General features: G+C 52.4%; 9 non-coding genes and 6 pseudogenes across 9 annotated transcripts; all 15 read right to left on the bottom strand.

Annotated features, from left to right (window-relative positions):
• Positions 1-308: 308 nt before the first annotated feature.
• LOC148667682 (5S ribosomal RNA) lies at positions 309-427 on the bottom strand. Its single transcript, XR_015938584.1, has one exon. It is a non-coding gene; the product is annotated as a 5S ribosomal RNA (ribosomal RNA).
• A 537-nt stretch (positions 428-964) lies between these two features.
• On the bottom strand, positions 965-1,083 carry LOC148667681 (5S ribosomal RNA). The gene has a single exon (XR_015938171.1). It is a non-coding gene; the product is annotated as a 5S ribosomal RNA (ribosomal RNA).
• A 537-nt stretch (positions 1,084-1,620) lies between these two features.
• On the bottom strand, positions 1,621-1,739 carry LOC148667680 (5S ribosomal RNA). The gene has a single exon (XR_015938045.1). It is a non-coding gene; the product is annotated as a 5S ribosomal RNA (ribosomal RNA).
• Positions 1,740-2,276: 537 nt separating this feature from the next.
• On the bottom strand, positions 2,277-2,395 carry LOC148667679 (5S ribosomal RNA; annotated as a pseudogene).
• A 537-nt stretch (positions 2,396-2,932) lies between these two features.
• On the bottom strand, positions 2,933-3,051 carry LOC148667678 (5S ribosomal RNA). Its single transcript, XR_015937427.1, has one exon. It is a non-coding gene; the product is annotated as a 5S ribosomal RNA (ribosomal RNA).
• Positions 3,052-3,588: 537 nt separating this feature from the next.
• LOC148667677 (5S ribosomal RNA) lies at positions 3,589-3,707 on the bottom strand. Its single transcript, XR_015937426.1, has one exon. It is a non-coding gene; the product is annotated as a 5S ribosomal RNA (ribosomal RNA).
• Positions 3,708-4,244: 537 nt separating this feature from the next.
• On the bottom strand, positions 4,245-4,363 carry LOC148667676 (5S ribosomal RNA; annotated as a pseudogene).
• A 537-nt stretch (positions 4,364-4,900) lies between these two features.
• Positions 4,901-5,019, bottom strand: LOC148667675 (5S ribosomal RNA; annotated as a pseudogene).
• A 537-nt stretch (positions 5,020-5,556) lies between these two features.
• LOC148667674 (5S ribosomal RNA) lies at positions 5,557-5,675 on the bottom strand. Its single transcript, XR_015938044.1, has one exon. It is a non-coding gene; the product is annotated as a 5S ribosomal RNA (ribosomal RNA).
• Positions 5,676-6,212: 537 nt separating this feature from the next.
• LOC148667673 (5S ribosomal RNA) lies at positions 6,213-6,331 on the bottom strand (annotated as a pseudogene).
• A 537-nt stretch (positions 6,332-6,868) lies between these two features.
• LOC148667672 (5S ribosomal RNA) lies at positions 6,869-6,987 on the bottom strand. Its single transcript, XR_015937425.1, has one exon. It is a non-coding gene; the product is annotated as a 5S ribosomal RNA (ribosomal RNA).
• Positions 6,988-7,524: 537 nt separating this feature from the next.
• Positions 7,525-7,643, bottom strand: LOC148667671 (5S ribosomal RNA). The gene has a single exon (XR_015937423.1). It is a non-coding gene; the product is annotated as a 5S ribosomal RNA (ribosomal RNA).
• A 537-nt stretch (positions 7,644-8,180) lies between these two features.
• On the bottom strand, positions 8,181-8,299 carry LOC148667670 (5S ribosomal RNA; annotated as a pseudogene).
• Positions 8,300-8,836: 537 nt separating this feature from the next.
• On the bottom strand, positions 8,837-8,955 carry LOC148667669 (5S ribosomal RNA; annotated as a pseudogene).
• Positions 8,956-9,492: 537 nt separating this feature from the next.
• On the bottom strand, positions 9,493-9,611 carry LOC148667668 (5S ribosomal RNA). The gene has a single exon (XR_015938743.1). It is a non-coding gene; the product is annotated as a 5S ribosomal RNA (ribosomal RNA).
• Between the last annotated feature and the right edge of the window lie 389 nt (positions 9,612-10,000).

The raw sequence follows: 10,000 nt of genomic DNA, 5'->3' as shown, positions 1-10,000 counted from the left end.
TGCTTTGACATCTGAGCTCTGTGGAAAACGATCTCAATACAATTCTGAAAAACGCGACTCTCCGAACGCCAGCCGAACAAGTCTCCACAGCCGAAGCGCTGTGTCTCTTTTCAGCTGGCGATAAACCTTTCCTCGATCCTTTGCGGACTTGTAAAACTGTTCATGATCAGAATAAAAAACGCTCACGCTAATACACAAGCACCCGCGTCTCGCCAAAGCTGACAAATAAACAGACGGACAAGCCGCACTGCACGTGTGAACAGGGGAATGAGCGAGCGAGCGGGGATAGGGCACCTCCTGCGCTTAAAAGCTTACAGCACCTGGTATTCCCAGGCGGTCTCCCATCCAAGTACTAACCAGGCCCATCCCTGTTTAGCGTCCGAGATCAGACGAGATCAGGCGTGCTCAAGGGGGTGTGGCCGTAAGCAAGAGCAAGGCTCGCTGGCACCCTTCTTATTGAGAGGACAGCTCCGTCACCTCTTTTACGACGCTGCTCTTTTTCCCTTGCGTTTTTCTCTTCTTCCCACGTTCTCTCTCTTCACTGCCTTCGTCCCCGCTCTATTTCACTTCAGCCTTTCACTCTTGCTTCCTTCCAATGAGGACGGAGCTGCGGGAGAAAGGGCGCTATAGAGGATCGCTGTGGAGAGCTGCTGCTGTGCTTTGACATCTGAGCTCTGTGGAAAACGATCTCAATACAATTCTGAAAAACGCAACTCTCCGAACGCCAGCCGAACAAGTCTCCACAGCCGAAGCGCTGTGTCTCTTTTCAGCTGGCGATAAACTTTTCCTCGATCCTTTGCGGACTTGTTAAACTGTTCATGATCAGAATAAAAAACGCTCACGCTAATACACAAGCACCCGTGTCTCGCCAAAGCTGACAAATAAACAGACGGACAAGCCGCACTGCACGTGTGAACAGGGGAATGAGCGAGCGAGCGGGGATAGGGCGCCTCCTGCGCTTAAAAGCTTACAGCACCTGGTATTCCCAGGCGGTCTCCCATCCAAGTACTAACCAGGCCCATCCCTGTTTAGCTTCCGAGATCAGACGAGATCAGGCGTCCTCAAGGGGGTGTGGCCGTAAGCTAGACCAAAGCTCGCTGGCACCCTTCTTATTGAGAGGACAGCTCCGTCACCTCTTTTACGACGCTGCTTTTTTTCCCTTGCGTTTTTCTCTTCTTCCCACGTTCTCTCTCTTCACTGCCTTCGTCCCCGCTCTATTTCACTTCAGCCTTTCACTCTTGCTTCCTTCCAATGAGGACGGAGCTGCGGGAGAAAGGGCGCTATAGAGGATCGCTGTGGAGAGCTGCTGCTGTGCTTTGACATCTGAGCTCTGTGGAAAACGATCTCAATACAATTCTGAAAAACGCGACTCTCCGAACGCCAGCCGAACAAGTCTCCACAGCCGAAGCGCTGTGTCTCTTTTCAGCTGGCGATAAACCTTTCCTCGATCCTTTGCGGACTTGTAAAACTGTTCCTGATCAGAATAAAAAACGCTCACGCTAATACACAAGCACCCGTGTCTCGCCAAAGCTGACAAATAAACAGACGGACAAGCCGCACTGCACGTGTGAACAGGGGAATGAGCGAGCGAGCGGGGATAGGGCGCCTCCTGCGCTTAAAAGCTTACAGCACCTGGTATTCCCAGGCGGTCTTCCATCCAAGTACTAACCAGGCCCATCCCTGTTTAGCTTCCGAGATCAGACGAGATCAGGTGTGCTCAAGGGGGTGTGGCCGTAAGCGAGAGCAAGGCTCGCTGGCACCCTTCTTATTGAGAGGACAGCTCCGTCACCTCTTTTACGACGCTGCTTTTTTTCCCTTGCGTTTTTCTCTTCTTCCCACGTTCTCTCTCTTCACTGCCTTCGTCCCCGCTCTATTTCACTTCAGCCTTTCACTCTTGCTTCCTTCCAATGAGGACGGAGCTGCGGGAGAAAGGGCGCTATAGAGGATCGCTGTGGAGAGCTGCTGCTGTGCTTTGACATCTGAGCTCTGTGGAAAACGATCTCAATACAATTCTGAAAAACGCGACTCTCCGAACGCCAGCCGAACAAGTCTCCACAGCCGAAGCGCTGTGTCTGTTTTCAGCTGGTGATAAACCTTTCCTCGATCCTTTGCGGACTTGTAAAACTGTTCCTGATCAGAATAAAAAACGCTCACGCTAATACACAAGCACCCGTGTCTCGCCAAAGCTGACAAATAAACAGACGGACAAGCCGCACTGCACGTGTGAACAGGGGAATGAGCGAGCGAGCGGGGATAGGGCGCCTCCTGCGCTTAAAAGCTTGCAGCACCTGGTATTCCCAGGCGGTCTCCCATCCAAGTACTAACCAGGCCCATCCCTGTTTAGCTTCCGAGATCAGACGAGATCAGGCGTGCTCAAGGGGGTGTGGCCGTAAGCGAGAGCAATGCTCGCTGGCACCCTTCTTATTGAGAGGACAGCTCCGTCACCTCTTTTACGACGCTGCTTTTTTTCCCTTGCGTTTTTCTCTTCTTCCCACGTTCTCTCTCTTCACTGCCTTCGTCCCCGCTCTATTTCACTTCAGCCTTTCACTCTTGCTTCCTTCCAATGAGGACGGAGCTGCGGGAGAAAGGGCGCTATAGAGGATCGCTGTGGAGAGCTGCTGCTGTGCTTTGACATCTGAGCTCTGTGGAAAACGATCTCAATACAATTCTGAAAAACGCGACTCTCCGAACGCCAGCCGAACAAGTCTCCACAGCCGAAGCGCTGTGTCTCTATTCAGCTGGCGATAAACCTTCCCTCGATTCTTTGCGGACTTGTTAAACTGTTCCTGATCAGAATAAAAAACGCTCACGCTAATACACAAGCACCCGTGTCTCGCCAAAGCTGACAAATAAACAGACGGACAAGCCGCACTGCACGTGTGAACAGGGGAATGAGCGAGCGAGCGGGGATAGGGCGCCTCCTGCGCTTAAAAGCTTACAGCACCTGGTATTCCCAGGCGGTCTCCCATCCAAGTACTAACCAGGCCCATCCCTGTTTAGCTTCCGAGATCAGACGAGATCAGGCGTGCTCAAGGGGGTGTGGCCGTAAGCGAGAGCAAGGCTCGCTGGCACCCTTCTTATTGAGAGGACAGCTCCGTCACCTCTTTTACGACGCTGCTTTTTTTCCCTTGCGTTTTTCTCTTCTTCCCACGTTCTCTCTCTTCACTGCCTTCGTCCCCGCTCTATTTCACTTCAGCCTTTCACTCTTGCTTCCTTCCAATGAGGACGGAGCTGCGGGAGAAAGGGCGCTATAGAGGATCGCTGTGGAGAGCTGCTGCTGTGCTTTGACATCTGAGCTCTGTGGAAAACGATCTCAATACAATTCTGAAAAACGCGACTCTCCGAACGCCAGCCGAACAAGTCTCCACAGCCGAAGCGCTGTGTCTCTATTCAGCTGGCGATAAACCTTCCCTCGATTCTTTGCGGACTTGTTAAACTGTTCCTGATCAGAATAAAAAACGCTCACGCTAATACACAAGCACCCGTGTCTCGCCAAAGCTGACAAATAAACAGACGGACAAGCCGCACTGCACGTGTGAACAGGGGAATGAGCGAGCGAGCGGGGATAGGGCGCCTCCTGCGCTTAAAAGCTTACAGCACCTGGTATTCCCAGGCGGTCTCCCATCCAAGTACTAACCAGGCCCATCCCTGTTTAGCTTCCGAGATCAGACGAGATCAGGCGTGCTCAAGGGGGTGTGGCCGTAAGCGAGAGCAAGGCTCGCTGGCACCCTTCTTATTGAGAGGACAGCTCCGTCACCTCTTTTACGACGCTGCTTTTTTTCCCTTGCGTTTTTCTCTTCTTCCCACGTTCTCTCTCTTCACTGCCTTCGTCCCCGCTCTATTTCACTTCAGCCTTTCACTCTTGCTTCCTTCCAATGAGGACGGAGCTGCGGGAGAAAGGGCGCTATAGAGGATCGCTGTGGAGAGCTGCTGCTGTGCTTTGACATCTGAGCTCTGTGGAAAACGATCTCAATACAATTCTGAAAAACGCGACTCTCCGAACGCCAGCCGAACAAGTCTCCACAGCCGAAGCGCTGTGTCTCTTTTCAGCTGGCGATAAACCTTTCCTCGATCCTTTGCGGACTTGTAAAACTGTTCCTGATCAGAATAAAAAACGCTCACGCTTATACACAAGCACCCGTGTCTCGCCAAAGCTGACAAATAAACAGACGGACAAGCCGCACTGCACGTGTGAACAGGGGAATGAGCGAGCGAGCGGGGATAGGGCGCCTCCTGCGCTTAAAAGCTTACAGCACCTGGTATTCCCAGGCGGTCTCCCATCCAAGTACTAACCAGGCCCATCCCTGTTTAGCTTCCGAGATCAGACAAGATCAGGCGTGCTCAAGGGGGTGTGGCCGTAAGCGAGAGCAAGGCTCGCTGGCACCCTTCTTATTGAGAGGACAGCTCCGTCACCTCTTTTACGACGCTGCTTTTTTTCCCTTGCGTTTTTCTCTTCTTCCCACGTTCTCTCTCTTCACTGCCTTCGTCCCCGCTCTATTTCACTTCAGCCTTTCACTCTTGCTTCCTTCCAATGAGGACGGAGCTGCGGGAGAAAGGGCGCTATAGAGGATCGCTGTGGAGAGCTGCTGCTGTGCTTTGACATCTGAGCTCTGTGGAAAACGATCTCAATACAATTCTGAAAAACGCGACTCTCCGAACGCCAGCCGAACAAGTCTCCACAGCCGAAGCGCTGTGTCTCTTTTCAGCTGGCGATAAACCTTTCCTCGATCCTTTGCGGACTTGTAAAACTGTTCCTGATCAGAATAAAAAACGCTCACGCTAATACACAAGCACCCGTGTCTCGCCAAAGCTGACAAATAAACAGACGGACAAGCCGCACTGCACGTGTGAACAGGGGAATGAGCGAGCGAGCGGGGATAGGGCGCCTCCTGCGCTTAAAAGCTTACAGCACCTGGTATTCCCAGGCGGTCTCCCATCCAAGTACTAACCAGGCCCATCCCTGTTTAGCTTCCGAGATCAGATAAGATCAGGCGTGCTCAAGGGGGTGTGGCCGTAAGCAAGAGCAAGGCTCGCTGGCACCCTTCTTATTGAGAGGACAGCTCCGTCACCTCTTTTACGACGCTGCTTTTTTTCCCTTGCGTTTTTCTCTTCTTCCCACGTTCTCTCTCTTCACTGCCTTCGTCCCCGCTCTATTTCACTTCAGCCTTTCACTCTTGCTTCCTTCCAATGAGGACGGAGCTGCGGGAGAAAGGGCGCTATAGAGGATCGCTGTGGAGAGCTGCTGCTGTGCTTTGACATCTGAGCTCTGTGGAAAACGATCTCAATACAATTCTGAAAAACGCGACTCTCCGAACGCCAGCCGAACAAGTCTCCACAGCTGATGCGCTGTGTCTCTTTTCAGCTGGCGATAAACCTTTCCTCGATCCTTTGCGGACTTGTAAAACTGTTCCTGATCAGAATAAAAAACGCTCACGCTAATACACAAGCACCCGTGTCTCGCCAAAGCTGACAAATAAACAGACGGACAAGCCGCACTGCACGTGTGAACAGGGGAATGAGCGAGCGAGCGGGGATAGGGCGCCTCCTGCGCTTAAAAGCTTACAGCACCTGGTATTCCCAGGCGGTCTTCCATCCAAGTACTAACCAGGCCCATCCCTGTTTAGCTTCCGAGATCAGACGAGATCAGGTGTGCTCAAGGGGGTGTGGCCGTAAGCGAGAGCAAGGCTCGCTGGCACCCTTCTTATTGAGAGGACAGCTCCGTCACCTCTTTTACGACGCTGCTTTTTTTCCCTTGCGTTTTTCTCTTCTTCCCACGTTCTCTCTCTTCACTGCCTTCGTCCCCGCTCTATTTCACTTCAGCCTTTCACTCTTGCTTCCTTCCAATGAGGACGGAGCTGCGGGAGAAAGGGCGCTATAGAGGATCGCTGTGGAGAGCTGCTGCTGTGCTTTGACATCTGAGCTCTGTGGAAAACGATCTCAATACAATTCTGAAAAACGCGACTCTCCGAACGCCAGCCGAACAAGTCTCCACAGCCGAAGCGCTGTGTCTGTTTTCAGCTGGTGATAAACCTTTCCTCGATCCTTTGCGGACTTGTAAAACTGTTCCTGATCAGAATAAAAAACGCTCACGCTAATACACAAGCACCCGTGTCTCGCCAAAGCTGACAAATAAACAGACGGACAAGCCGCACTGCACGTGTGAACAGGGGAATGAGCGAGCGAGCGGGGATAGGGCGCCTCCTGCGCTTAAAAGCTTGCAGCACCTGGTATTCCCAGGCGGTCTCCCATCCAAGTACTAACCAGGCCCATCCCTGTTTAGCTTCCGAGATCAGACGAGATCAGGCGTGCTCAAGGGGGTGTGGCCGTAAGCGAGAGCAATGCTCGCTGGCACCCTTCTTATTGAGAGGACAGCTCCGTCACCTCTTTTACGACGCTGCTTTTTTTCCCTTGCGTTTTTCTCTTCTTCCCACGTTCTCTCTCTTCACTGCCTTCGTCCCCGCTCTATTTCACTTCAGCCTTTCACTCTTGCTTCCTTCCAATGAGGACGGAGCTGCGGGAGAAAGGGCGCTATAGAGGATCGCTGTGGAGAGCTGCTGCTGTGCTTTGACATCTGAGCTCTGTGGAAAACGATCTCAATACAATTCTGAAAAACGCGACTCTCCGAACGCCAGCCGAACAAGTCTCCACAGCCGAAGCGCTGTGTCTCTATTCAGCTGGCGATAAACCTTCCCTCGATTCTTTGCAGACTTGTTAAACTGTTCCTGATCAGAATAAAAAACGCTCACGCTAATACACAAGCACCCGTGTCTCGCCAAAGCTGACAAATAAACAGACGGACAAGCCGCACTGCACGTGTGAACAGGGGAATGAGCGAGCGAGCGGGGATAGGGCGCCTCCTGCGCTTAAAAGCTTACAGCACCTGGTATTCCCAGGCGGTCTCCCATCCAAGTACTAACCAGGCCCATCCCTGTTTAGCTTCCGAGATCAGACGAGATCAGGCGTGCTCAAGGGGGTGTGGCCGTAAGCGAGAGCAAGGCTCGCTGGCACCCTTCTTATTGAGAGGACAGCTCCGTCACCTCTTTTATGACGCTGCTTTTTTTCCCTTGCGTTTTTCTCTTCTTCCCACGTTCTCTCTCTTCACTGCCTTCGTCCCCGCTCTATTTCACTTCAGCCTTTCACTCTTGCTTCCTTCCAATGAGGACGGAGCTGCGGGAGAAAGGGTGCTATAGAGGATCGCTGTGGAGAGCTGCTGCTGTGCTTTGACATCTGAGCTCTGTGGAAAACGATCTCAATACAATTCTGAAAAACGCGACTCTCCGAACGCCAGCCGAACAAGTCTCCACAGCCGAAGCGCTGTGTCTCTATTCAGCTGGCGATAAACCTTCCCTCGATTCTTTGCGGACTTGTTAAACTGTTCCTGATCAGAATAAAAAACGCTCACGCTAATACACAAGCACCCGTGTCTCGCCAAAGCTGACAAATAAACAGACGGACAAGCCGCACTGCACGTGTGAACAGGGGAATGAGCGAGCGAGCGGGGATAGGGCGCCTCCTGCGCTTAAAAGCTTACAGCACCTGGTATTCCCAGGCGGTCTCCCATCCAAGTACTAACCAGGCCCATCCCTGTTTAGCTTCCGAGATCAGACGAGATCAGGCGTGCTCAAGGGGGTGTGGCCGTAAGCGAGAGCAAGGCTCGCTGGCACCCTTCTTATTGAGAGGACAGCTCCGTCACCTCTTTTACGACGCTGCTTTTTTTCCCTTGCGTTTTTCTCTTCTTCCCACGTTCTCTCTCTTCACTGCCTTCGTCCCCGCTCTATTTCACTTCAGCCTTTCACTCTTGCTTCCTTCCAATGAGGACGGAGCTGCGGGAGAAAGGGCGCTATAGAGGATCGCTGTGGAGAGCTGCTGCTGTGCTTTGACATCTGAGCTCTGTGGAAAACGATCTCAATACAATTCTGAAAAACGCGACTCTCCGAACGCCAGCCGAACAAGTCTCCACAGCCGAAGCGCTGTGTCTCTTTTCAGCTGGCGATAAACCTTTCCTCGATCCTTTGCGGACTTGTAAAACTGTTCCTGATCAGAATAAAAAACGCTCACGCTTATACACAAGCACCCGTGTCTCGCCAAAGCTGACAAATAAACAGACGGACAAGCCGCACTGCACGTGTGAACAGGGGAATGAGCGAGCGAGCGGGGATAGGGCGCCTCCTGCGCTTAAAAGCTTACAGCACCTGGTATTCCCAGGCGGTCTCCCATCCAAGTACTAACCAGGCCCATCCCTGTTTAGCTTCCGAGATCAGACAAGATCAGGCGTGCTCAAGGGGGTGTGGCCGTAAGCGAGAGCAAGGCTCGCTGGCACCCTTCTTATTGAGAGGACAGCTCCGTCACCTCTTTTACGACGCTGCTTATTTTCCCTTGCGTTTTTCTCTTCTTCCCACGTTCTCTCTCTTCACTGCCTTCGTCCCCGCTCTATTTCACTTCAGCCTTTCACTCTTGCTTCCTTCCAATGAGGACGGAGCTGCGGGAGAAAGGGCGCTATAGAGGATCGCTGTGGAGAGCTGCTGCTGTGCTTTGACATCTGAGCTCTGTGGAAAACGATCTCAATACAATTCTGAAAAACGCGACTCTCCGAACGCCAGCCGAACAAGTCTCCACAGCCGAAGCGCTGTGTCTCTTTTCAGCTGGCGATAAACCTTTCCTCGATCCTTTGCGGACTTGTAAAACTGTTCCTGATCAGAATAAAAAACGCTCACGCTAATACACAAGCACCCGTGTCTCGCCAAAGCTGACAAATAAACAGACGGACAAGCCGCACTGCACGTGTGAACAGGGGAATGAGCGAGCGAGCGGGGATAGGGCGCCTCCTGCGCTTAAAAGCTTACAGCACCTGGTATTCCCAGGCGGTCTCCCATCCAAGTACTAACCAGGCCCATCCCTGTTTAGCTTCCGAGATCAGATAAGATCAGGCGTGCTCAAGGGGGTGTGGCCGTAAGCAAGAGCAAGGCTCGCTGGCACCCTTCTTATTGAGAGGACAGCTCCGTCACCTCTTTTACGACGCTGCTTTTTTTCCCTTGCGTTTTTCTCTTCTTCCCACGTTCTCTCTCTTCACTGCCTTCGTCCCCGCTCTATTTCACTTCAGCCTTTCACTCTTGCTTCCTTCCAATGAGGACGGAGCTGCGGGAGAAAGGGCGCTATAGAGGATCGCTGTGGAGAGCTGCTGCTGTGCTTTGACATCTGAGCTCTGTGGAAAACGATCTCAATACAATTCTGAAAAACGCGACTCTCCGAACGCCAGCCGAACAAGTCTCCACAGCTGATGCGCTGTGTCTCTTTTCAGCTGGCGATAAACCTTTCCTCGATCCTTTGCGGACTTGTAAAACTGTTCCTGATCAGAATAAAAAACGCTCACGCTAATACACAAGCACCCGTGTCTCGCCAAAGCTGACAAATAAACAGACGGACAAGCCGCACTGCACGTGTGAACAGGGGAATGAGCGAGCGAGCGGGGATAGGGCGCCTCCTGCGCTTAAAAGCTTACAGCACCTGGTATTCCCAGGCGGTCTCCCATCCAAGTACTAACCAGGCCCATCCCTGTTTAGCTTCCGAGATCAGACGAGATCAGGTGTGCTCAAGGGGGTGTGGCCGTAAGCGAGAGCAGGGCTCGCTGGCACCCTTCTTATTGAGAGGACAGCTCCGTCACCTCTTTTACGACGCTGCTTTTTTTCCCTTGCGTTTTTCACTTCTTCCCACGTTCTCTCTCTTCACTGCCTTCGTCCCCGCTCTATTTCACTTCAGCCTTTCACTCTTGCTTCCTTCCAATGAGGACGGAGCTGCGGGAGAAAGGGCGCTATAGAGGATCGCTGTGGAGAGCTGCTGATGTGCTTTGACATCTGAGCTCTGTGGAAAACGATCTCAATACAATTCTGAAAAACGCGACTCTCCGAACGCCAGCCGAACAAGTCTCCACAGCCGAAGCGCTGTGTCTCTTTTCAGCTGGCGATAAACCTTTCCTCGATCCTTTGCGGACTTGTTAAACTGT

The sequence above is a fragment of the Lepisosteus platostomus genome, chromosome 5 (assembly GCF_059453375.1).
Source record: "Lepisosteus platostomus isolate fLepPlt1 chromosome 5, fLepPlt1.hap1, whole genome shotgun sequence".
NCBI classification, from domain to species: domain Eukaryota; kingdom Metazoa; phylum Chordata; class Actinopteri; order Semionotiformes; family Lepisosteidae; genus Lepisosteus; species Lepisosteus platostomus.
This window is presented reverse-complemented; position numbering and strand designations above follow the sequence as displayed.